The sequence below is a fragment of the Urocitellus parryii genome, chromosome 11 (assembly GCF_045843805.1).
Source record: "Urocitellus parryii isolate mUroPar1 chromosome 11, mUroPar1.hap1, whole genome shotgun sequence".
Classification (NCBI taxonomy): domain Eukaryota; kingdom Metazoa; phylum Chordata; class Mammalia; order Rodentia; family Sciuridae; genus Urocitellus; species Urocitellus parryii.
Window position 1 is genome coordinate 91,588,947 of NC_135541.1, and position 25,505 is coordinate 91,614,451.

A 25,505-nucleotide genomic window follows, 5' to 3' on the forward strand; every position below is an offset into this window, starting at 1 on the left:
CAGTTCAAACAAATCCCCCTTTTGTATTAACCAATCACCCCTACCAACTTGTTCCCTTCATTGAATGTGCTAATCAATGTTAAGAGTTGTTGTTTGACTTTCCCGTGTATGGAATGATTTGCTGTGTGATGTTGTGATGCATAGAGTATCCCTCCAAAACCTAAAAAAATCTCACTGAACAAAGGACAGGGACTCACTACCTGGGACCACTGCATCGGGAATGGTTGTGAGTCCAGGCTTGAGCTTGCAATAAAGACTCTTGTGTGATTTCATTGGATTTGGTTTCTGGAGGTCTATTGGGGTCCCATGAATCTGGCATAACATTAGCAGTTTTAAGATCTCTTAGCTCATTCAAGAGCTCAGAATGACACTCTTGTCCTGCTTCTTTCCAACCCAAATGGCTGTAAAATCTTAGATAAAAGGCAACTTCTTTGCTGTTTTCCTAACCTCCTAAGTCAGTTTGCCTTGGGGCTCAATTCTTGAGCTCCGTGTGTAGATCTTTCCCTGAGGTGTTGTTCAGTCTCCTGACCTTGGATGCCAAGTCTAAAACAATAACTCTACCCCCAGATTCTTTTTCTAGCCCTGTTTTTCCTCTCAGTCTTTCTTTTATGGAGTATTTTACATCTTCCGATCATGACAGAAAATAGACAATAGGAAATATCACAATTGCCTTATTTTGTAGATGAGAAAACTGAGGCACAGAGAGTAAGAAAGCTGAGTGTGAAGTCAAGTGAGAGCCCCAGGTCTGTATTCGTAACTAATGTACCAATCCACCCAATATGGCCAGTGAATGTCTTAGGAGAGGCAGTGATTAATTCTTTTTAGTTGCTGGGAAGTGATTTTTTTCTCCTCTGCACCACCACCCATTTGTTGGCTTTGTCCATTCAGGAAATAATTAATCAACATTCATGTGTGTTTTGTGGAGCTTGCATTTGGACTGCACTTTTTAGTCTTTAGGATGATCTTTTTTTTCAGAGAAATTATTATAATTATTTTATTTGATGTTATTATTATTAATCTCTTTTTTAGCTTCTCATTTTTTTAAAATTTATTTTTATTGAATTTTTTTAAAAAATAAATGACAGCAGAATGCATTACAATTCTTATTATACGTATACAGCATAATTTTTCATATCTCTGGTTGTATATAAAGCATGTTGACACCAATTCATGTCTTCATACATGTACTGTGGATAATGATGTCCATCACATTCCACCATCCTTGCTAACCCTTGACCCTTCCCTTTCCCTCCCACCTCTCTGCCCTATCTAGAATTCATCTATTTCTAGGATGATCTTGCTGCATTTTTCCAACAGATCCTAGGGTAGGTAGGGCAGGAATTGTGAGTTTTTCTGTCATTTTCATTCTAGGAGGTGTCTGAACCAGCTTGGTATTCCTCGACCCTCTCAGGAGCTGCAGGTATCTAAGGAAAGGCCTGGGCACTCTACTTCCCTAGGAAGGCCTCACACTTCTCTGTTTCTCATCATGGTCCACCCCTCTGTCCTGTAAACCCTCACCAAAGACCCTCAGATCACCTCTTGTTTTTCATTCTCCATGCCCATCCCAGGAGAACCAGAACTTTGGAAGGTCCCATTCCAGCTCATGGGCAGATCTCTTCCTGAGAAGCTGCCTCCATCAACCTCTCTCACTCTGATATGTGTCCTCTCTGCCTCAAAGAAACAAAATCTAACAGCAAATGATGCACACACTCCCCCCTGACAGGCAGAGTTGGGGCTAGAAGCTGGGTCGATTGAGAGTCCTTGGGGGCGTTTCCAGGAAGGTCTCCTGGAGCAGGGTCCCTGATCTGTGACAATGTCAGAAGTTGCTTTACCATGCAAGACATGGCTTGCAGCCTTCTCCCTTAGATAGCTGGATTATTATTCCATTTTTATTTTTAGAGCCAGAGTAGACATGATCAATGTAATTTCAATGCTCTGATCATAAACCTCCATGTTAATATTTCCCCTTTAAATTGAGTATTTATGAGTCCTTTAAGAACCACCTGTATATTCTATCTTAAGGTCCCAAAGTCATATAGCTATAAATTATTGAATATTCTCTTAGAATTTTTTCCTTGGTCTGGACTTGATTATTTCTAATGATCATAAATGCCCCTCTAACATTTCAGACATGCACTGCTATAGTAATGCCATCAGCCAGAATTGAAGCAGGGTACAGAGTCACCCATGTGTCCCCAGCCCAGTGCTGAGAGGTGTAACGACCTTCACACCTTCTATTGTACAGGAGAGAGGGTCAGGGGGATGCTGTGTGAGGAGTCGGATCTTATTGGATATTTCTGTCTTACCTTCTGGAAACATGTGCTGGCCTCTCACTGAACTCCTTGAGCAGTGCCTAGTGATATCTCTGAAGCCAGTTTCTTATAAACATATTTAAAAGTGGTATGTAGCATGGTCCCAAAAACAATGTGGGCTCATCCTTACCTTCAGAGGTCAGGACAGTTGAATTTTGCCAGGCTGCCATGCAGCCGTCACTACAACCTGGTGCAGCTCAGACTCACTCCTGTGCTGGAGCCAGGCCCAGGCTCTCATCCCTACTACTCCTGACACCTCCTGACATGCCTGTCTTCACACAGCTCTTCTGGCAGACTGAGCAGCTGCAGATACTGGTGCTGAGTCCATCAGAAGGTGCAGGCTGCCAAAGCACAGTTACAGGGAGGCGAGAGGCAGGGCAACCTCTGACTGGGCTCGGACCTTTTCTGTTCTGAGCTCTATTCCAGAGCCAGTGACCTGACATAGCAGCAGCCCAAGCAACCATCTTCTCATGTGATCTCACAAACCAGAGATGCTTTTCCTCTACTTCCAACTCCCTTAAAAATCCTGACGTATTTCTGAGCTTAATTTGGCAAACTTTTGTGCCTGGGGCTTCGGCTGGCCTGGACCCAGCACTTGCAGCCCTTCACCTGGGTACCTGTCCATGTGCTGTCTAGTTAAGCTGCAGCTTTTGAAGGTTGTTTCCCATTCCCTGGATTATTCCTCCTCCATCCTAAGAAACTCAAATAAATCACCAGCCAGGAAGAGACGGGAAGTCCATAATAAGAAAGCAGAAAAGAGTGAAAGGAAGTGTTTAAGCCTCACCCTGCCTCCAGAAAAGGAGGAGAAATTGGAAGATTTGAACTGCAAGTTAGATTTAGAAACTTTTGCCCTTCAGTTTCTTTTCAAATAAAATGTGATAATCTCCAAAAGACCTTTTATTGAAGTCATAATAACTAGGCTTTCTATTAATATGTCATGAATTAACAAAAGATTAAATTATTAATTTGCTTTTTAATCATCATTAGGTTTATTAATATTAAAATTACTCTGCTCATGAATACCTTTTAGATGGTTTGCTGTGACACTGTGAACTAAGGGGAAAAATGTTATTTATATGTGTGTTTGTGTATGTGTACACACACACACATCTCCAAAGAAGAACTTCAAGTACAAGGGTGGGAGAATAGCAATGAAAATCAAGAAAAGTTCCCAGAACTAAAGTGCTCACAACTGAAGGAGCTCATGGAGTGGCCAAAATACTGGATGGAAATATATCTACATCAAAGTACATCACTATAACATCTTAGAGAGAGCGGCCGAACGTGCCTGCAAGGTAAGCAGACCTGCGACTGACCGGTAGAACAGGTCCAGCGGCCCGCCGGCGTGGTAGACAAATCACCCCAATTGGAGGAGGGGCAGAGCAGCAGCCCATGCCTGCAAGGTAGGCAGACCTGTGATCGACCTGGATAACAGGCCCAGTGGCCTGCTTGCATGGTAGACACATCACCCCAATTGGAAGAAGGGCCCAGCTGCCGCCTGCAAGGTAGGTAGACCGCGTGTACCAGAGAAGGGACCCAGAAGCCCGCAGGCCTAGTTGAAAGATCACCCCAATTGGAGGAGGGGCACAGCCGCCGCCTACGCCTGCAAAGTAGGCAGACCTGCAACCTGGAGAACAGGCCCAGCGGCCTGCCAGCATGGTAGACAGATCACCCCCATTGGAGGAGGGGCCCTACAGTTGCCCGCAAGGTAGGCAGACCATGCGACCCGGAGAAGGAGCCCAGCGGACCACCAGCATGATAAATAGACACCGCAATTTGAGGAGGAGCACAGCTGCCGCCCATGCCTGCAAGGGAGACTTTGCAATTATACAAGAGCAATATAAATATATAGGGGAAAAATTCAACAACACAACAGTTTCACCAAGCAGAAAGACACGCAAGCAGTATGAAAAGACAAGGAAAGTAAGGACCACAAGCAATGCAGGTCAACTCAACTTTAGAAGAGGTAATATCTGCAACAAAAGGAATGTCAGATAAAGAATTCAGGATTTACATGCTTCAGATGATCTGGAGTCTCAAGGAAGACATTAGACAGCAAAATCAGACAATGAAATGTCACTTCGACAATGAATTACATAAACAAATCCAAGGAGCACAAGATCAACTATACAGGGAGATAGAGGTTACAAAAGCAAACAGAAATCGTAGAAATGCAGGAAGCAATAAACCAAATTAAAAACTCAAATGAGAATACTACCAGCAGAGTAGAACACTTAGAAGATAGAACAGCAGACAATGAAGACAAAGTATTTCAACTTGAAAAGAACATAGACAGCTCAGCAAGACTGTTAAGAAACCATGAGCAGAACATCCAAGAAATATGGGATAACATAAAGAGATCAAACTTAAGAGTCATTGGGATACAGGAAGGTTTAGAGGTCCAAACCAAAGGAATGAGCAATCTGTTCAACAAACAATACGAGAAAACTTCCCAGACTTGAAGAATGAGATAGAATCCCAAATCCTAGAAGCCTACAGGATGCCAAATGTGCAAAAGCATAAGAGATCCACAACTAGACACATTATAATAAAGATGCCCAACATACAAAATAAGGAGATAATTTTAAAAGCTACAAGAGAAAGGAAGCAGATTACACTTAGGGGTAAACCAATCAGGATAACAGCTGATCTTTCAACACAGACTCTGAAAGCTAGAAGATCCTGGAACAACATATTTCAAACGATGTACGAAAATGGGTTCCAACCAAGAATTGTGTATCCAGTGAAATTAAGCTTCAAGATGGAAGATGAAATTAAAACCTTCCATGATAAACAAAATTAAAAGAATTTGCAGCTAGAAAACCATCTCCAAAACATCCTCGACAAAATATTACAGGAAGAGGAAATGGAAAATAACAATGAAAACCTACAGTGGGAAGTAGTATAGTAAAGGGAGAAAATAATCAAAGAGGAAAAACAAACCATGTAATGTAACATAAATAAACAAATATGGCTGGAAGAACAATCCATATCTCAATAATAACCATAAATGTTAATGGCTTAAACTCACCAATTAAGAGACACAGGCTAGTAGAATGGATCAAAAAAAAAAAAAGTTCCAACAATATGCTGTCTACAGGAGATGCATTTGATAGGAAAAGACATATATAGACTGAAGGTGAAAGGTTGGGAAAAATCATATCACTAATATGGACTTCGGAAACAAGCAAGAGTGTCCATACTCATATCAAATAAAATAGATTACAAGCCAAAGTTAATCAAACGGGATAAAGAGGGACACTACATACTGCTCAAGGGAACTATACACCAACAAGACATAACAATTTTAAATATATATGCCCCAAACAATGGTGCAGCTATGTTCATCAAACTCTTCTCAACTTCAAGAGTCTAGTAGACCACCATACAAAAATTATGGGAGATTTCAACACACCTCTCTCACCGCTGGACAGATCTTCCAAACAAAAGTTGAATAAAGAAACTATAGAACTCAGTAATACAATTAATAACCTAGACTTAATTGACATATATAGAATATACCACCCAACATCAGCAGTGACACTTTTTTCTCAGCAGCACATGGATCCTTCTCAAAAATAGATCATATACTATGTCACAAGGCAACTCTTAGACAGTATAAAGGAGTAGAGATAATACCATGCATCCTATCTGATCATAATGGAATGAAACTGAAAATCAATGATAAAAGAAGGAAGGAAAAATCATGCATCACTTGGAGAATGAACAATAGGTTATTGAATGATCAGTGGGTTTTAGAATACATCAAGAGGGAAATTAAAAAATTCTTAGAGATAAATGAAAACACAGACAAAACATATCAGAATCTATGGAACACAATGAAACCAGTTCTAAGAGGAAAATTCATTGCTTGGAGTTCATTCCTTAAAAAAGAAAAAACCAACAAATAAATGATCTCACACTTCATCTCAAAAGCCTACAAAACGAAGAGCAAAACAACAGCAAATGTAGGAGAAGAAAAGAAATATTTAAAATCAGAGCTGAAATTAATGAAATTGAAACAAAAGAAACAATTGAAAAAATTGACAAAACTAAAAGTTTGTTTTTTGAAAAACTAAATAAGATCCACAGACCCTTAGCCATGCTAATGAAGAGAAGAAGAGAGAGAACTCAAATTACTAGCATATGGGATGAAAAAGGCAATATCACAACAGACACTTCAGAAATACAGAAGATAATTAGAAATTATTTTGAATCTTTATACTCTAATAAAATAGAAGATAGTGAAGGCATCGATAAATTTCTTAAGTCATATTATCTGCCCAGATTGAGTCAGGAGGATATAGACAACCTAAACAGACCAATATCAATTGAGGAAATAGAAGAAGCCATTAAAAGTCTACCAACTAAGAAAACCCCAGGACCAGATGGGTATACAGCAAAGTTTTACAAGACCTTTAAAGAAGAACAAATACCAATACTTTTCAAGCTATTTCAGGAAATAGAAAAAGCGGGAGAACTTCCAAATTCATTCTACGAAGCAAACATCACCCTGATTCCTAAACCAGACAAAGACACTTCAAAGAAAGAAAACTACAGACCAATATCTCTAATGAACCTAGATGCAAAAATCCTCAATAAAATTCTGGCGAATCGTATACAAAAACATATCAAAAAAATTGTGCACCATTATCAAGTAGGATTCATCCCTGGGATGCAAGGCTGGTTCAATATACGGAAATCAATAAATGTTATTCACCACATCAATAGACTTAAAAATAAGAACCATATTATCATCTCGATAGATGCAGAAAAAGCATTTGACAAAGTACAGCATCCCTTTATGTTCAAAACTCTAGAAAAACTAGGGATAACAGGAACATACCTCAATATTGTAAAAGCTATCTATGCTAAGCCTCAGGCTAGCATCATTCTGAATGGAGAAAAATTGAAGGCATTCCCTCTAAAACATGGAACAAGACAGGGATGCCCTCTCTCACCACTTCTGTTCAACATAGTTCTGGAAACACTGGCCAGAGCAACTAGATAGACGAAAGAAATTAAAGCATAAAAATAGGAAAAGAAGAACTTAAATTATCACTATGTGCAGATGACATGATTCTTTACCTAGCAGACCCAAAAGGGTCTACAAAGAAACTATTAGAGCTAATAAATGAATTCAGCAAATTGGCAGGATATAAAATCAACATGCATAAATCAAAGGCATTCCTGTATATCAGCGACAAATCCTCTGAAATGGAAATGAGGACAACCACTCCATTCACAATATCCTAAAAAAAAAAAAATAAATAAATAAAATCCTTGGGAATCAGCCTAACAAAAGAGGTGAAAGACTTATACAATGAAAACTACAGAACCCTAAAGAGAGAAGTAGAAGAAGATCTTAGAAGATGGAAAAATATACCCTTTTTCTGGATAGGCAGAACTAACGTCATCAAAATGGCCACATTACCAAGAGTTCTCTATAGGTTTACTGCAATGTCAATCAAAATCCCAATGGAATTTCTTGTAGAAATAGATAAAGCAATCATGAAATTCATATGGAAAAATAAAAGACCCAGAATAGAAAAAACAACTCTAATCAGGAAGTGTGAATCAGGCGGTATAGCGATACCAGACTTCAAACTATACTTGAGAGCAATAGTAACAAAAACAGCATGGTACTGATACAAAAACAGGCAGGTGGACCAATGGAACAGAATAGAGGACACAGAAACCAATCCACAAAATTACAACTATCTTATATTGATTAAGGGGCTAAAAGCATGCAATGGAAGAAGAATAGCATTCACAACAAAAGGTGCTGGGAAAACTGGAAATCCATATGCAACAAAATGACACTGAATCCCTTTCTCTTGCCATGCACAAAAGTTAACTCAAAATGGATCAAGCATCTTGATATCAAATCAGAGACTCTGCGTCTGATAGAAGAAAAAGTTGGCTTTAATCTACATATTGTGGGGTCGGGCTCCAAATTCCTTAATAGGACACCTACAGCACAAGAGTTAAAACAAGAATCAACAAATAGACTTACTCAAACTAAAAAGTTTTTTTCTCAGCAAAATTAACAATAAGAGAGGTAAATAGGGAGCCTACTTCATGGGAACAAATCTTTACTCCTCACACTTCAGATATAGCCCTAATTTCCAGAGTATACAAAGAACACAAAAAATTAAACAATAAGAAAACCAATAACCCAATCAACAAATGGGCCAAGGACCTGAACAGACACTTCTCAGAGGAGGACATACAATCAATCAACAAGTACATGAAAAAATGCTCACCATCTCTAGCAGTCAGAGAAATGGAAATCAAAACCACCCTAAGATACCATCTCACTCCAGTAAGATTGGCAGCCATTATGAAGTCAAACAACAACAAGTGCTGGTGAGGATGTGGGGAAAAGGGTACACTTGTACATTGCTGGTGGTACTGCAAATTGGTGTGCCCAATTTGGAAAGCAGTATGGAGATTTCTTGAAAAGCTGGGAATGGAACCATCATTTGACCCAGCTTTTCCCCTTCTTGGTCTATTCCCTAAAGACCTAAAAAGAGCATGCTACAGGGACACTGCTACATCGATGTTCATAGCAGCACAATTAACAATAGCAAGACTGTGGAACCAACCTAGATGCTCTTCAACAGATGAATGGATAAAAAAATGTGGCATTTATACACAATGGAGCATTACTCTGCATTGAAAAAAGACAAAATCATGGAATTGCAGGGAAGTGGATAGCTTTAGATCAGATTATGCTAAGTGAAGCCAGCCATTCCCTAAAAAAGAAATGCCAAATATCTTCTTTGATTTAAGGAGAGTAACTAAGAACAGAGTAGGTAGGAAGAGCATGAGAAGAAGAATAACATTAAGCAGGGACGAGAGGTGGGAGGGAAAGGGAGAGAGAAGGGAAATTGCATGGAAATGGAATATTATCATGTTTATACAAAATTACATACAAGAGGAAGTGAGGGGAAAGGGGAAAAAACCAAGGGGGAGAAATGAATTACAGTAGAAGGGGTAGAGAGAGAAGATGGGAGGGGAGGGGAGGGAGTAGAGGATAGGACAGGCAACAGAACACAACAGACACTAGTATGGCAGTATGTAAAAAAAGTGGATATGTTACCGATGTGATTCTGCAATCTGTATACGGGGTTAAAATGGAGTTCATAACCCACTTGAATCAAAGTGTGAAATATGATATGTCAAGAACTATGTAATGTTTTGAACAACCAACAATAAAAACTTAAAAAAAGTAATAAAAATCTTAGAATAATGAGGGGGGTGATGACATAGTCAATACCAATAAAAATATGAAATATAAAATATTTTTGCTCTTTGCATTTGATGGTAGGTTTAGAATAAAACTTGAACCTCTTGAAGGTAAACTTTTAACACTTCACAGATGTGAAGAAAATTCGGACAAATCTACTAAATGCCTTCCATTTTCCAGAGCTTGACACAGTATTGGGATTTTTGCCTTGTTGCCACTGACTCAGTAAATTCCCTGGAAGAGAAAAGAAAAACAGAATGCAATATTTTACTTTAGTACAAAGAGCTAAATGCAGACATCTAGACAGAGTTGATGTATCTACTTCAATTTTTATTACTATTTAAAAAATACAAGTTGAAATCAAATAAATTAACATTTTCCAAATAAATGTAAATAAATTTAGTTATTACAAATGGAGAGTGCTGATTTTCTTAAAGTCTTTTTCATTAAAACAAATCACAAAGGCATTTATGTTTTTAGAGTTTTAAGAGTAAACATCCTACATCATACTTGTAAACACAAGGCGGTCTTTTCAATTTCTAAAGTACACATTTTGATTATGAAAGGAATGCCATCTGTCTCCTTTTTGGCAACACAGGACAATTCTGCTCCAAGTAAGTGTATTTTCCCCCGAAGTTTCTGATGTCCGCAAACGATGGTTAAGTTTGCCATGAATTTTTTATGGCAGACAAGAAGACACTAAAGAAATTGATATTTGAAAACTGATTGACTCAACTTAAAATTATTCACAACTAAACAAAATACAGACTGACTAATAATGACAAAAATAAGTTAAAAAGTACTATTTGTAGTTTGTGAATTACATTTAACAGGAAAACTAAGAAGAAAACTATAGAAATAAACTGTGGGACTTTATTAAAAAGTACTGGCAACCCAGCTGTGATGGCATATGCCCATGATTCCAGCTACTTGAGGGGTTGAAACAGGAATTTCACAAGTTGAAGACCAGACCAAACTATCAAGAACCCATTTCAAAACACAATTTTAAGAAAGGGTAGATGGGCTGGGGATGTGGCTCAAGCAGTAATGTGCTCTCATGGTGTGCATGGGGCTCTGGGTTCGATCCTCAGCACAACATAAAAAATAAAATTAAAAAAAATATTTTTTCCACCGAAAACTGAAAAATAAATGTTAAAAATTCTCTCTCTCTCTCTCTCTCTCTCTCTCTCTCTCTCTCTCTCTCTCTCTCTTTCTCTTCTCTCTCTAAAAATATGGCATGTTCAAGACCCTGAATTTAGTTCCCAGGAGTACAAACAACAAATTTATATATATTTATATGTGTGTGGACACACACATCTCCAAATAAGTAAAATCATAACAAAGAAGTATATAGCAAAAGAAAAAAATGTGATTCCATAAAGATCTTACCTCTTCACATTTAAGACCTCGAAATATGACAATTCGTTCACAGTATCTACATCTTGTGGGAAATCTCCATTTTCTGAACTTATGGGTGGCAGCTGCTTTTGCCATTAATTATGGCTGAAATGTTCCAAGGGAGCTGGGTCCTTACAACAGAAATGTTAGTATAAGAAGGGTAAAATGACAAAAACATATACCACATGATATTGTACTTGGAATGATTTTTAGACTTTGAGATTCTTTATATATTACAAAAAGCTATTATTTTGCATTTCTAACATAAAAAGCATCTCATTTATTTATCTGTTATAAAACACATTTTTTATTTTTTATTTACTTATGACAGTGGAATGCATTACAATTCATATTACACATATAGAGCACAATAGTTCACATCTCTGTTCATATACAAAGTATATTCATACCAATTCGTGTCTTCATACATGTATTTGGCATAATGATGACCTTCTCCTTCCACCATCTATAATCCCAACTACTCAGGAAACTGAGGCATGAGGATTGCAAGTTTCAGGGCAACCTGGACAGCTTAGCAAGACCCTGTCTCAAAATCAAGTTTTTAAAAAGGGCTGGGGATACATCTCAGTGGTAGAATGTTCCTGGGTTCCAGTCCCCATACTGGGGAGTGATAAAAAAAGAAATTGATTTTTAGAGCCATTTCCACTTTGCGGATCCACCAGCACTTTTACAGTTTCCCTGCCATCAAAGGAGGCCAGGCACATCACAGCACCACTGTATAGCCTCATATCCTCAGTGCCCATCCATGGTGAGGATTCTGCTAAGGTCCTGTAGGCACCTTCCATGTTCCCCTCCTATACAAAAAAAAAAAAAAAAAAAAAAAGACTGGCATTGAACTTCACATGTTTTACCATAACCTTGGATTGAAATCTAAATTTTGTAGAACCCTGAGCCCCCAGAACCCAGTCAACCTAAAGCACATTTGCTTGCACTTACGTTTCTGTCAAGAAAGCATTTCCTAGTGCAGCCTCTTGAAAAACAACTTGGCAATGCCTCAGAGTTAAACGTTATACTATGATGGAGTGTTGAGAGCCACAGCCGAAAGGGCCCAAGCAAACTTCCAGCTGACTCAACCGAAGGGGCCCCAGCAAACTTCCAGCTGCCAGTACCAGCTGCCAGCTGATGATTGGCTCACAGTGGCCACAGCAGAAGGGGCCCCAGCAAACTTCCAGCTGCCAGCAAACTTCCAGCTGCCAGCTGATGATTGGCTCACAGCAGCCCCAGAAAACTTCTAGCTGCCAACTGACTGGCTACTCTGCAGTGATGCTCATTGGATTGTTTCCCCGCCCTTTCAGACCACAGAGCTGCTCATTGGGGGAATTTTTTTCAGCTCCGCCCATGTGACCAGCCATTTGGCCTCAAGAGCAGGAGGTGTGGGGGAGGTTGAGAGGCTTGTGGGAAGCTAGTGGTGGCAGATGGGCTCTGAAGGTTTTCATGAAGAGCTGTGTGGTGTGGCCTGTGTGTTCTAAAAATAAAGTTCGTTTCTTTTGACAAGTGGCTCCTGAATTGTGCCCAGCCAGACTGTGGCAATGGAGGAACTTTCCAAAAGTGTCAAATAAAAAGTAATCACTGTATAAGCCTAAGCCTACATGTCTATAGTTTACTAAATCATATTAGTTAGTAGAGTGACTGACTGAACTCATCAAAAATTGAGTATTGAAAAAAAATTGTTTTTAACACTTGTGTACTTTACTTGAATATAATAACATATAAATAATTAGCTTAGCCTTATAAAAATCTGGGGCTTGGTCAAAATATTTACTCATTTTTTTAAAAAAAATAATGGTAGAATACACATAACGTTTACTATCACAACCATTTTTAAGTGCACAGTTCATTGGGTTAATTACAGTCATGCAGTTGTGTGTCCAATGTTCAGAACTTTTTATCTTACAAAACCAAAACTCCATTTCCATAATCATCTTCCCATTCCACTATTCATTCCATGACAACCACCAATCTAATTTTCTGTCTCTATGAATCTGACAACTCTGGGTCAGATTAACTAAGTTAAGTAGAATTATACAGTATTTGTCCTTAGTTCACATAGCATCTTATCCTTAAATTTCATAAATGTTGTATTAGAATTCCCTTCATTTATAAGGATGAATACTATTCTACTCTATGTGTGTATGCCAAATTTTGTTTATTCATTCAACCTTTGATGGACATTTAAAATGCCTACACCTTTTGGCTACTGCAAATAATGCTATGAGCATGGTTGTGCAAATACCTGTTTGGGTTTGTTATCAATTCTTTAGGGTACTTATACCCCAAAGTGGAATTGTTTATTAAGGTTTTTCAGCAACTGCCATACTGTTTTCCATAGTGGCTGTACTATTTTACATTACTCCAACAACACAAGAGGGTTCCTATTTTTCCATTCCATTGTCAACACTTGTTATTATTATTATTTTATAATAGTAGCCAATCCTAATGGGTGTGAGGTGGTTCCTATTGTAGTTTGATTTTTATTTCCCAAATGATAAGTGATGCTGTACATCTTGTGCTTATTGGTCATTTGCGCAACTTCTTTGGAGAAGTCCTTTGCCCATTTTTAATCAAGTTTTATTGTTGTTGAGTTGAAGGAGTTCTTTATTCACTTTGAATTTAAAAAATATATATTTATTTTTTAGTTCTAGTTGGACACATATGTTTATTTTACTTCTTTATTTTTATGTGGTTCAGGGCCTCAAACGTGCTAGGCAAGCACTCTACTGCTGAGCCACAACCCAAGCCCATTACTTTGGGTATTTTTTAAAAATATTTTTAATTGTAGTTGGACATAATATCTTTATTTTATTTATTTTTCTATGTGGTGCTGGAAATTGAACCCAGTACCTCACACATGCTAGGCAAGTGCCCTGCCACTGAGCCACAAATCCAGCCCAACACTGGATATTAAACCCTTATGGAATATGTGATTTGTAAATATTTTTTCCCTCCTATAAGTTGCTATTTCACTATCATCTAAACATGTTTTAATATAAATAAAACTCTTGGGTTTTTTTTAGAAACTTTAATATCCTCATCACTCTTAAAGGTATTAAAATATTATACTTTTCTTGCTTGTACTTTTTCCCCACCCTGTTCTAGGTACAACATTACTGCAGTGTTTTTGAGCTGTGTGATAATTTTAGACTTAGACCCCTGGGTAAGAAATCCAAACTTTTTCTCTGTTATGTAATGAGGAAGCCACATAAGATAGTAAAAAGTCTTGGAGCAGTAGGTAGAAATCCCAAAGTTTAGACCTGCTCTATCCCTTATTACTGTGTAATCCTTGGGTAAGTCATTTAACTTTTTTGACCTTAAGTTACGTATTTACAAAGCAGAATACTAATGACTGGCCTCCTGTGGACCATTTGCCTATGAAAAGGGTGGTCAACATTTTCCCATGTGGTTCAGCAGTCATGTTCTCTGGTATTTAATCCAGTGAATTGAAAACATATCCACATAAAACCCTAACTATACATGTTTATAGCATCTTTATTCATAACTTCCCAAACTTGGAAGCAATCAAGATGTTCTGATGAAAACAAATGAATTGAATTCTAGATAACAGAATATTATTAAGCACTAAAAATCAAAAAAGTTAGGAAGACATGAAAAGACATGGAGGAAGCTTAGATGCATATTACTAAGTGAAAGACACCAATCCGAAAGGGCTCCATACTGTTCGATTCTAACTACATAATATTATGATAAAAAGAAAAATTATGGAGAAAGTAAAAAGATTAGTGGTTGGGGAGACAGGGAAAATAGAAAACCTACAGAGGATTTTTAGGGTGGTGAAATTATTCACTATTATAATAAAATGGTGGATACATGCCATTATACATTTGTCAAGACTCATACAATACCTAACACCAAGATTGATCCTTAATGGAAACTACGCAATTTAGGGAACAATGAGGTGTCAGTATGGATTGCTGAATGTAACAAGTATGCCTCTGTAACAAACGCAGGATGACCATGGTGGGGAAGCCTCTTTGAGTGGGAGCACAGGAGGTATATTGAAACTATGTACTTGCTTTTAAAATAAAGTTGATTTTTAAAAATGGGGAGAAGTAATACCCTCAGAGAATTTAGTAAAGGAAATAAAGAAGTGGGAGGTAAAAGTAGAGAATATGGTTCATGAAACCAAAATACTCAAATTTCAGGAAATAGGTAATGATAAAGTTCTGAGCAGAGCACAAATGTACAAATGAGAAAATATTGATTATTTATGTCAACTGGAGATGACTGATGATATTAGCAAAAAAATTTTTTGAGTCAAATGGTACAGCAAGACTCAGAGTAAGGGTTAAAAGGAGAAAAGGAATTCTTAAGAGAGGAATTGTAGATTATTTTTCATGAATTTAGCTCAGAATTGCATAGCAAAACAAGGAGAAGGAAATAAGATGTGGATTGGGTCAAAGATATAGGGATGTCAGGGAATAGTAGGAATACTATTTTTCTGAAATGAGAGCTAATAGGCAGATGGTGATGAGGATTGAGTCCATAAGTAGAGGGGTGAGAGAGTTGCCTTGTATCTCTGGGGCCTTTGATATAAACTATTTCAGGTCCATATTGGACATCCTCAGGCCTCTCAGTTCTACCTATTAATTTTATCCCCACAATCCACAGGAGAAGATGAAAATGGAAGTCCTGGTCACCTATTCTCTTTAAGTTCCCAATTTCCTCTGTCTTTTCTCACTCTTTGTTTTGGATTTTTTAAAAATTTCCCTGGCCTGGTTGCCATCCATATACAATTTGGATCCCATAATTGATTGCTTATATTTCTTTCTACACTCTTAATCCCTTGCCTTTTGACCCTTCCATCTAGCTATCAACTTCTAAACCTGAATCAATCCTACCATCCATTTTCTCCTACACCTAACCTCACTCTGATTCATTCTCTTTTTGGAAATTTCTTTCCCCTCATTCTGTCACAGCACCTGAAACCTTTGTTCCAGGATTCAGCAAACCCTCACAGTCTCAGTCTTTTCAATAACTCTCCACTTACTGCCTAACTGAAACCTGACTATCTCAAGAGGATACCACTGGAATTATGCCCCTGCTGTTAGGAGGTTAATTCTCCACCTCCATCTCCCACAGTTCCAGAGGCAGCACCAGCACTTTGTAGCACCCTGTCACTTACATGTTGTCACCCTTCTACTTTCAGACTTAAGACTCAAAATCTGAAGGTACAACATGTCTGGTTATGTCATGCTCTTCTCCTAGTTAATACTACAGTTGAAATATCTGTCTTGCAATCTCTGTCTTCACCCCAACACCTGCAATCATACTAGCTACCTTAACACTAGAAAAATAACCTAACACCCTAGGCTCATCATTCTTTGCCCTAACCAAGCCTTCATGCCATTTCAGCAACACCCACGCCCTTGACCTTGCCCACTCTACACTGCTTTACTGAAGGAAACTCAGGCTTTAATATCCCACTCTTGAATCCCTACCCCTCCTCCAGCTTAATCAAGCATCATAGCATTACTGCTTAAATACACACCTTCTTTGACATCACTGAGGCCTCATCTTCCAAATATTCTATACTTCCCAGATTTATCTTTTTGGCCTGGTTTTCTTTCTTATGCAATTTGGATCCCATAATTGATTGCTTAAAAATTTTTTAACACTCTTAATCCCTTGCCTTTGACCTTTTCATCTAGCTATCAACTTCTAAACCTGAATCAATCCTACCATCCATTTTCTCCTACACCTAACCTATGAGCATTGCTGAAAAAAACTGTACAAATGTACATGCTACTCTTACTAAAATTCATATTTTAAAATTTCAGTGGGGCCTTTTGGACTTACCTTTGTTCTTCTTCCCATTCCATCACTTGTAGAAGCTTTTCTGATATTTTATCATACCTTTGTCTACTTTTTTTGATTGCTGAGAAAGCTAAGGTGGTCTGTCAAATAAGAATTCCCTTCAATTTCAGCCTAAAGCCAACCTATCACTTTGTTTAAGTCACTCTTCTGTTTTTGACTCCCTAAATACAGTATGCACACAAGTCTAGATTCCTTGAAATAACCAATTCCTCTCCCTATCTTTCTGTGGCATCAGTAAAATCATCACTGTGCCCTGAACACACCATGTTGCTCATGCCATGTATGCTGTTTTTTCTGCCACTCTATTTCCTCCTCCAGTTAGACTTTAAAAAAAAAAATCTTTCCTAAAGAAATCTCTTCCATGTCTCCTAACTCCCCTCCACAAAAGAGGGGAAAAAAAGTATAAAAAGTAGTTAAATAATTCTTACTTTCCTCCTCCTCCTCCTCCTCCTCATCATCATCATCTTCCTCCTCCTCCTCCTCCTCCTCCTCCTCCTCCTTCTTCTTCTTCTTCTTCTTCTTCTTCTTCTTCTTCTTCTTCTTCTTCTTCTTCTTCTTTTTCTTCATATTTGTATCACTGTAGTTTTTACATGGCATGGTAATTGTCAATAAAGGTAATTTGAAGAACAAATTTGTTGTGAAGAAACTGATAGGAACAAGAATTATAACAACTGAGTGAGAAGTCAAAGTAGGATGGTGAGGAAGGCTCTTCATTCATTAAACAAATAACTAACATATTAACAACATATTTAGTATGTACACCAAGGGCTGGAGAAAAACATGTGGGTAGGCTGTAGTTGGGACAGGTGTGGCAATCAAACTGATGAGACATTAAATTACATCGAGATTTTGAAGAAAGGTTGGAATGTGAATTAACTAAAAGAAGCTTGATGGAGAGGTAGGGAAAGAATAGGTTACCAAGGAAACAAACACATACATATTTGGCTAATATAATCTGACTGGTCCAGGCTAAAAAAGAAAGGTTTAGGAACACTCATACTAGGAGACAAAACTGAAAGCTCAATCATAGACACTTGCAATTAGAAAAGATTTAAGAATCACCCAAGTGACCCATCTTCCTAATGAAGAATGATATATCTATCTTTCTTTCTATGTATCTATCTATGTATCTATGTATCTATCTATCTATCTATCTATCTATCTATCTATCTATCTATCTATCTATTAATCTCTCTCAATTTTAAGATAGGGTCTTAGTAAGTTGCTAAGAGCCTGAGTTGTTGAGGCTGGCTTCAAACTTTCAATCCTCCCACCTCAAACAAGGTGCTAGGATTACAGGCATGGTGCCTAGCTAAGAATGACATCCCTGACAAATGGACAAGGCCATTTAATTGGTAATAGCACTGAGGTAGCCTCTTCATTATTGTACTCTTCTAAATGTTGAAAGTTATTTGTTCTAATATTAACTGTATAGAAACATGCCTCCTTTAACATCTCCCTACCAGTGCTGGTTCTGACTTCTGATATACTCAGCATAACTCTAATTTCTTATTTTAGGACAGTTTTACAAATATCTTGAACAAATTATTTTCTGAGGATCAACTTTCTCATCTCTAAAACAGAGGTATACAGAAGCTAATTGTCTCCTGATAGCTGCTGTCCCCTCCATTTATTATAATTAGAATTTTTTTCTAGGTATATGGAACCCAGCAATGATTACATTTTTTTTATCCTTCTGGACAATTGAATGTGACATTCTGCTTATATTCTGGTCAATGGACTGTGAGTAAAAGGGACCTCCTCATCCCCTTTCCTCATTCCCAAAGGTTGGGGCTAGAATTCGGATGTAGGGTGAGCCAAGTTAATCCCTGTGGATGAGCACAATACCCTGAAAACAAGATAAGAAAGACCAGGCCCCTGACAACTTGACAAGACAGAACTACCATGCCAGTTTGGACTTTATATAAGAGAGAAATAAACTTCTATTTAAGCTTCTTCTTACTTTTTAAAAATAAATGAGTTATGACACAAGAACATATAGTCCAAATTTGTTGGTCTTCTCTAATCTGTGGTCACCTGAAATTTTGGTTGAGGACCTAAGCTCCCTTTTTAATACTCAAACATTTTTTTGGAAATATTTATTTTTTAGTTGTAGATGGACACAGTATCTTTACTTATTTTATGTGGTCCTGAGGATTGAACTCAGGGCCTCACATGTGCTAGGCAAGAGCTCTACTGCTGTGCCTCAACCCCAGCCCTTAATACTCAAACTATAAGGAAGAAAAGAAGTGCCATACAATTGCACCATGGCATGGCACATGTAACTTAGAGAACATAACACTTAGTCATAGTGGGGAAAAAGAGCACAGGGTCTCCACCACCACTCCACTCAGAGAGCAAAAGCCCCCAGTCAGCATAAAATGGGAGACACCAATTTCAATTTCTTTAGTTACTTTGTCCTTAGTTTTCTGGTAATATTAAAACATGCACATCTTGCTACACAGGTATAATTCTAGAATTTAAAGATATGTATTGTCATGCAACATTATCCTTAAAAAATAATCCAACAACTTCATTGTAAATTTATGTATAATACTGACAGAGATATGCATATACTACTGCATTTATTGTTTTGGTTTTGTGGGTGTTTCTCATTATTTTCAAGGGTAACTTTGACAATCCATGATTCATGTGTGTTGTGTATGTGTGGGGGTGTGTACTGGGGATAAAACCGAGGCCTTCATGCTTATGAGACAAGCATTCTACTACTGAGTTACAACACAACAATTCATGATTTTTTTTCTTGACTCTATAACCCTTGATAATTACAACTCAACTATAAGGAAGAAATACAGGAAGTAAACAATTAAAAAATACTGCAGATGATATCATATCCTGAAAACTTCTTGTATAGGATTGGTTTTAGGGGTCACCTAAATCAAGAAGAGTCTGCATCAGTCAGGATAGGGTCCATTATGCTTCAGTTAATATGCAACCCCCAAATTCTGATGGTTCAAAAAATATCCAAGGGTTTGTTTCTGTTCATGTTAATGTCTAGTGTAGGTCACTTGAGGTTCTGAACCATACCATATTCATTTAGTGTCCAGGTTGACCACACATGGACAGCTGTTTGTAGTAAAGGAAAAGAGACACAGCAAACTACATCATTTCTCTTAAATCTTCTGCCTGGAAATGGCAGATGTCACTTTTGCTCACATCTTATTGGTCAGAGAAAATCATATGATCACTTCTGAGTTCCAAAGGTATTTAATCTACTGCAGAGAGAGGGGAACAGAATACTTAGCAAACTTGCAAAGATTCTGGGATGGGGTGGTAGCTCAGTGATAGAGCACTCCATTCACATTTGTGAGGCACTGGGTTTAATCCTTGACACCACATAAAAATAAATGCATACAAAAATATTGTGTCCATTTACAACTAAAAAAGTATTTTAAAAAACTTCCAAAGATTCACTCTTCAACATTTCCCAAAACAGTTATTCAGTCAGTGCTTAGGATTCCACCATCCTCCCAAAGAAACCCATTCGATGTCCAGTCAGTACAAAGCATTGGGACATGCTCTTTAGGTTGATTATAAATCTACTCCCCTAGAGCTCCCACCTATTGGTCCTCATTTTGTGCTCTTGTGACACTAATGTCAGATCTACTTCTTTTCTTTTTCTTTTTTTGTAAACTTTATTTTATGTTATTTATATGTGGTGCTGAGGATCGAACCCAGGGCCTTACATGTTCGAGGTGAGAGCTCTACCACTGAGCCATAACCCCAGCCCCAGATCTACTTATTTTCTATGAGACAGTTCCTAAACTATCTAGCACTTCAATTATTTCTCATGTAATAGGATGAATGGTCTTTTCTGAATATTTTTGTTTTTCTAAACCCTTATTCTGATAATTTCCTTAACATTAAAAAATTTTTAAATGTGTTATGACATATCTGCTATTCCAAGAAGAGTAGCAATAATTTTTTTACTTCTGTTAAAGGGGTTTTGTAAGAATTGGGTGAAATTAGGAATGTAAAATATACATGCATATATATGCATATATAGTATATATATGAGCTAGACTATACATGTATATTTTATTTTATATACTATATAAGCATATATATATATGTGTGTGTGTCTGTGTCTGTGTCTGTGTGTGTGTCTATATATATATATATATATATATATATATATATATTCAATTCTCAGCATTTGAAGACCTTCATCTCTCCCCCATTCTCTTGTACCGAGGAACTGAATTCAGTGTATATTACCACTGAGCCACATTCTAGCCCTTTTTAAAATTTTGGGTCCTCTCCAAGTTGCCCAAACTTGTTATGAATTTCTGATTCTCCTGCCTTGTGTGCATGGTTTAATGATATAATGGTGAATATTAACTTAGTGGCATAAAATGGTATTAGCAAAAGTTTTACAAGGCATGAATACCTAGTAATGAGACTGAATATTGTAGACATAGAACTAGAAAGCCACAGCTTGAAAAAATTGAGTATATGCATGAGTATTATATTTTTTATCCTTTTTTAAATTTATTTTTTTATTTATTTATTTTTTTATTGTTGGTCGTTCAAAACATTACATAGTTCTTAATACATCATATTTCACAGTTTGATTCAAGTGGGTTATGAACTCCCAATTTTACCCCGTATACAGATTGCTGTATCACATCAGTTACCCTTCCATTGATTGACATATTGCCTTTCTAGTGTCTGATGTATTCTGCTGTCTGTCTTATTCTCTACTATCCCCCCTCCCCTCCCCTCCCCTCCCCTCCCCTTTTCTCTCTCTACCCCTTCTACTGTAAATCATTTCTTCCATTTGTATTATCTTGTCTTACCCCTCCTTTCCTCTTATATGTCATTTTGTATAACCCTGAGGATCGCCTTCCATTTCCATGCGATATCCCTTCTCACTTCCTTTCCCTCCCACCTCTCACCCCTGTTATTGTAAATCTTCTTCTCAAGCTCTTCGTCCCTACCCTGTCCTTGTTTCCTCCCCTTATATCAAAGGAGTCATTTGGTATTTGTTTTTTAAAGATTGACTAGCTTCACTTAGCATAATCTGCTCTAATGCCATCCATTTCCCTCCAAATTCTCTGATTTTGTCACTTTTTAATGCAGAGTAAAACTCCATTGTGTATAAATGCCACATTTTTTTATCCATTCATCTATTGCAGGGCATCTAGGCTGATTCCACAATCTTGCTATCGTGAATTGTGCTGCTATGAACATCGATGTAGCAGTGTCCCTGTAGCATGCTCTTGTTAGGTCTTTAGGGAATAGACCGAGAAGGGGAATAGCTGGGTCAAATGGTGGTTCCATTCCCAGCTTTCCAAGAAATCTCCATACTGCTTTCCAAATTGGCTGCACCAATTTGCAGTCCCACCAGCAATGAACAAGAGTGCCCTTTTCCCCGCATCCTCTCCAGCACTTATTGTTGTTTGACTTCCTAATGGCTGCCAATCTTACTGGAGTGAGATGGTATCTTAGGGTAGTTTTGATTTGCATTTCTCTGACTGCTAGAAATGGTGAGCATTTTTTCATGTACTCATTGATTGATTGTATGTCCTCCTCTGAGAAGTGTCTGTTCAGGTCCTTGGCCCATTTATTGATTGGGTTATTTGTTATCTTATTGTCTAATTTTTTGAGTTCTTTATATATTCTGGTTATTAGGGCTCTATCTGAAGTGTGTGGAGTAAAGATTTGTTCCCAGGATGTAGGCTCCCTGTTTATCTCTCTTATTGTTTCTTTTGCTGAGAAAAAACTTTTTAGTTTGAGTAAGTCCCATTTGTTGATTCTAGTTGTTATATGACTATCTTGAGGCAAATGTAAATGGTCCAGGTCTACTAACCCATTTAGTGGTATCACATATTGGAACCAATTTCCTATAACTAACATTCAGGAAAAAATATACTACATAGATTTATGTATTGGTTTTCTAAAACATAAAGCTGAGAAAGCACACAACCCAAAACGTAAGCAGCATTAAAGTCTATGATTAAAAATAGACCATGGAGACGGCCTGCCTCTTGGCTCTGCACTTACTAGCTGACTTTTCAACAATTCTTTGTGTTTCTATTTCTTCAGGTATAAAATGAGAGTAATAATAACAACAGTGGTAATAATAGCAATAGTAATGAGAAAATATTAGTACTTCCTCATAGGATTATTTTGAGGATTAACGTACAGACTTAAAAATATATTAGGAGTTAGTGGAGCTTAGCACAGCCTGCTGGGCAATGCGGTGGGCGGTGTGCAGGCAGGCCGCCAGTGCCAGCCGCCGCCTTTGGCTGGCCGGTGCCCAATCCCAGGGCATGCTGCCCGGAACCGGCCGGGATGCACACTGTAGACCAGGCAGGCAACAGGCTTGACACTGCTGCCCATGGACGTGGTGTTGGGACGGCTGTGGGGACCCAGGCCGGAGCCAAGAGGATGGCCTCGTTGTTCATGTGGTGCGTGGAGGACCTGCTATTCACCAGCAGCCCCTTCGTGTGGCACCTGACAGTGTCCACGCTGCGGAGATGGAGCAGCTTCGCGCTTGCCATCAGGTGCTGTGGACTTGTGCGGGCTGCGGATGTGTACCAGATGACAGAGGACAGGCACTACAGGTGCAGCTCCTGGATGACAGAAGGCTGGAACTGCTGGTTCAGCCCAAAGTTCTGTCAAGAGAGCTGCTGGACCTTGTGGCTTCACACTTCAACCTGAAACAAAAGGAGTACTTTGGAATAACGTTCATAGACGACACTGGTCAGCAGAACTGACTGCAGTTGGACCATGAGTTCTGGACCATGAACTGCCCAAGAAGTCGGGCCCAGCCGCCTTGCACCTTGCCATCAGTTTCCGCACAGCAGACACACCGCTCTGGGGCATGGACCAGAGTAAGACGATCACAGAGAGCAGAGCAGCTGGCCCCAGCACCAATCCTGGGATCCACATGATTATTCCCAGCTCCATAGTAGTGACTTTGACCTCCAGTAGGAACCAAGATCAATGTGTTGGCCACCTAAATCCAAGTGCCTATTCAAGGAAAGCCTGCCAAAGTAACTCCAGTGCTTGCTCTCTGACCCCCGTGTCTAGTCCTCTGGCTGACAGCCTGCATGCTGTCACCATTATGTCCCACTGAAGGGGGGGCAGGTAAGCCATCAGGAAAGAGAGAAGATGCTCATGGGAGGAGCCAGAAACGTGGCAGCAAAGCTTCTGGGAGCAGCTGCTCTTCCCCAGAAAGCATCCTTTGTGAAGTTGTTTGAAGTTTAACTCCAAAACCTATGCCAGTTCAACACCTCTGAGTTCATTCCAAAGCTGAAAATTAAACCCTGGGCATCAACTGAACAAAATCCTGGAGAAATCCCCACCAGTGCATGTGTAGAAAGCAAACTGTGAGTTTTCAAAAGGGGTTCAAACAAGCCTTTATACTGTGAGTCTGGGATGGCCCATTGGCTTCCATGAAGGAGCCCTGGGAACTGCATGGTTGGTTCATGGTCCATCTGATAGGGGTGCCTGGAGCCCATCTCCCCAAGGACCTTGTGAGGTTTCCATGAACACCCCCTAAACAGGCACTGGTTCCAGTGACCCCTGAGGCAGAGGTGGCTGGTAGATTCAGACAGCAGGTAATCGGATGCCCATGAAGAAGCAGGAACAAAAACGGGTCACTGAGAGGTGGGGGATAAGATAGGGATTCCTTGCCTGAACCATAAGAGTCCGGGTGAAACGTCAGAAGCCAGGTGAATGCGGAACCTCATTCCAAGGGGGATGAGCCACGAATCAACTAGTGCTGGGCCATCTGTCTTCCTGGTCTCTTGAAGACCTGCAAGACACCAGATCTTGTGGACAGGCTCTCTGCTTGCAATGTCCTTCCTAACTTGGTCACCTAGTATGCCAGGCCCACCTGTCCCCTCTCTGTGGATGAATCTGATGGATTTCAGCTGGGCGGCAATGTCCCTCTTGACTCATAATCTGGGTTGACTATATCCATCTCCCTGGCACCATAGCACTGTGTGCACCTGACATTTTACTGAGGTGGTGACTGCAGGAAGGCTCTGGATATGAACTCAGAGGTCTGACAGACCCCAGTTTGAGTTACAGCTCCAACACTGCCTAGCTGTGTGGCATGGAGAAGTTGACCTGACATCTCTGTGCCCAGCTTTCTCATGTAGAGTCCATAATTTCCTTTCTACCACATCTGCTTTTGCTGACAATTAAAGGAAGTGACCCATGTGGAGCACTCAGTTGCTCCAGCATGTAGATACCCTGTTAACTGGGTTCTTTGGTCACCAACAGACACTGCTTGTGACTAACATAAACACAACTTAAAGAAAACTAAACTGATCAGGCCTTGGAAGAGATGAAAAGATGAGATCAGCAAAAACAAGTGGCTGATGCCATTGGGGTGCTGCTGGCCAAACAAACAGACTCCGCCCTCTCTGACCCCTGGTCATTCTGTTAGTATCCCACCATGAGGGAGTCTGGTCTGCCTTGGCAGGCCAGCTAGGAGGTATGCTGAGCAGGTTTGCACTCTTCTGCCCTACACCGACCCCCGGGCAGCCTAACGCCACATGCATCCAGTGAGTCCTACGGCCTCTGCACCTGTGACCTACAGGCCAGAGTAGCCTGACTGAGTCAATTTCACAGTCCCAGAAGGAAGGGACTCAAAAAGGAAGCATTGGAGACAGAGAAAATATGCACGAGAAAATCCATGGACCTCGTAGTAT

At 39.1% G+C, this 25,505-nt stretch overlaps 1 pseudogene; it reads left to right on the plus strand.

Annotated features, from left to right (window-relative positions):
* The first annotated feature begins 3,765 nt into the window (after positions 1-3,765).
* On the plus strand, positions 3,766-23,920 carry LOC144249325 (uncharacterized; annotated as a pseudogene).
* The last annotated feature ends 1,585 nt before the right edge of the window (positions 23,921-25,505 follow it).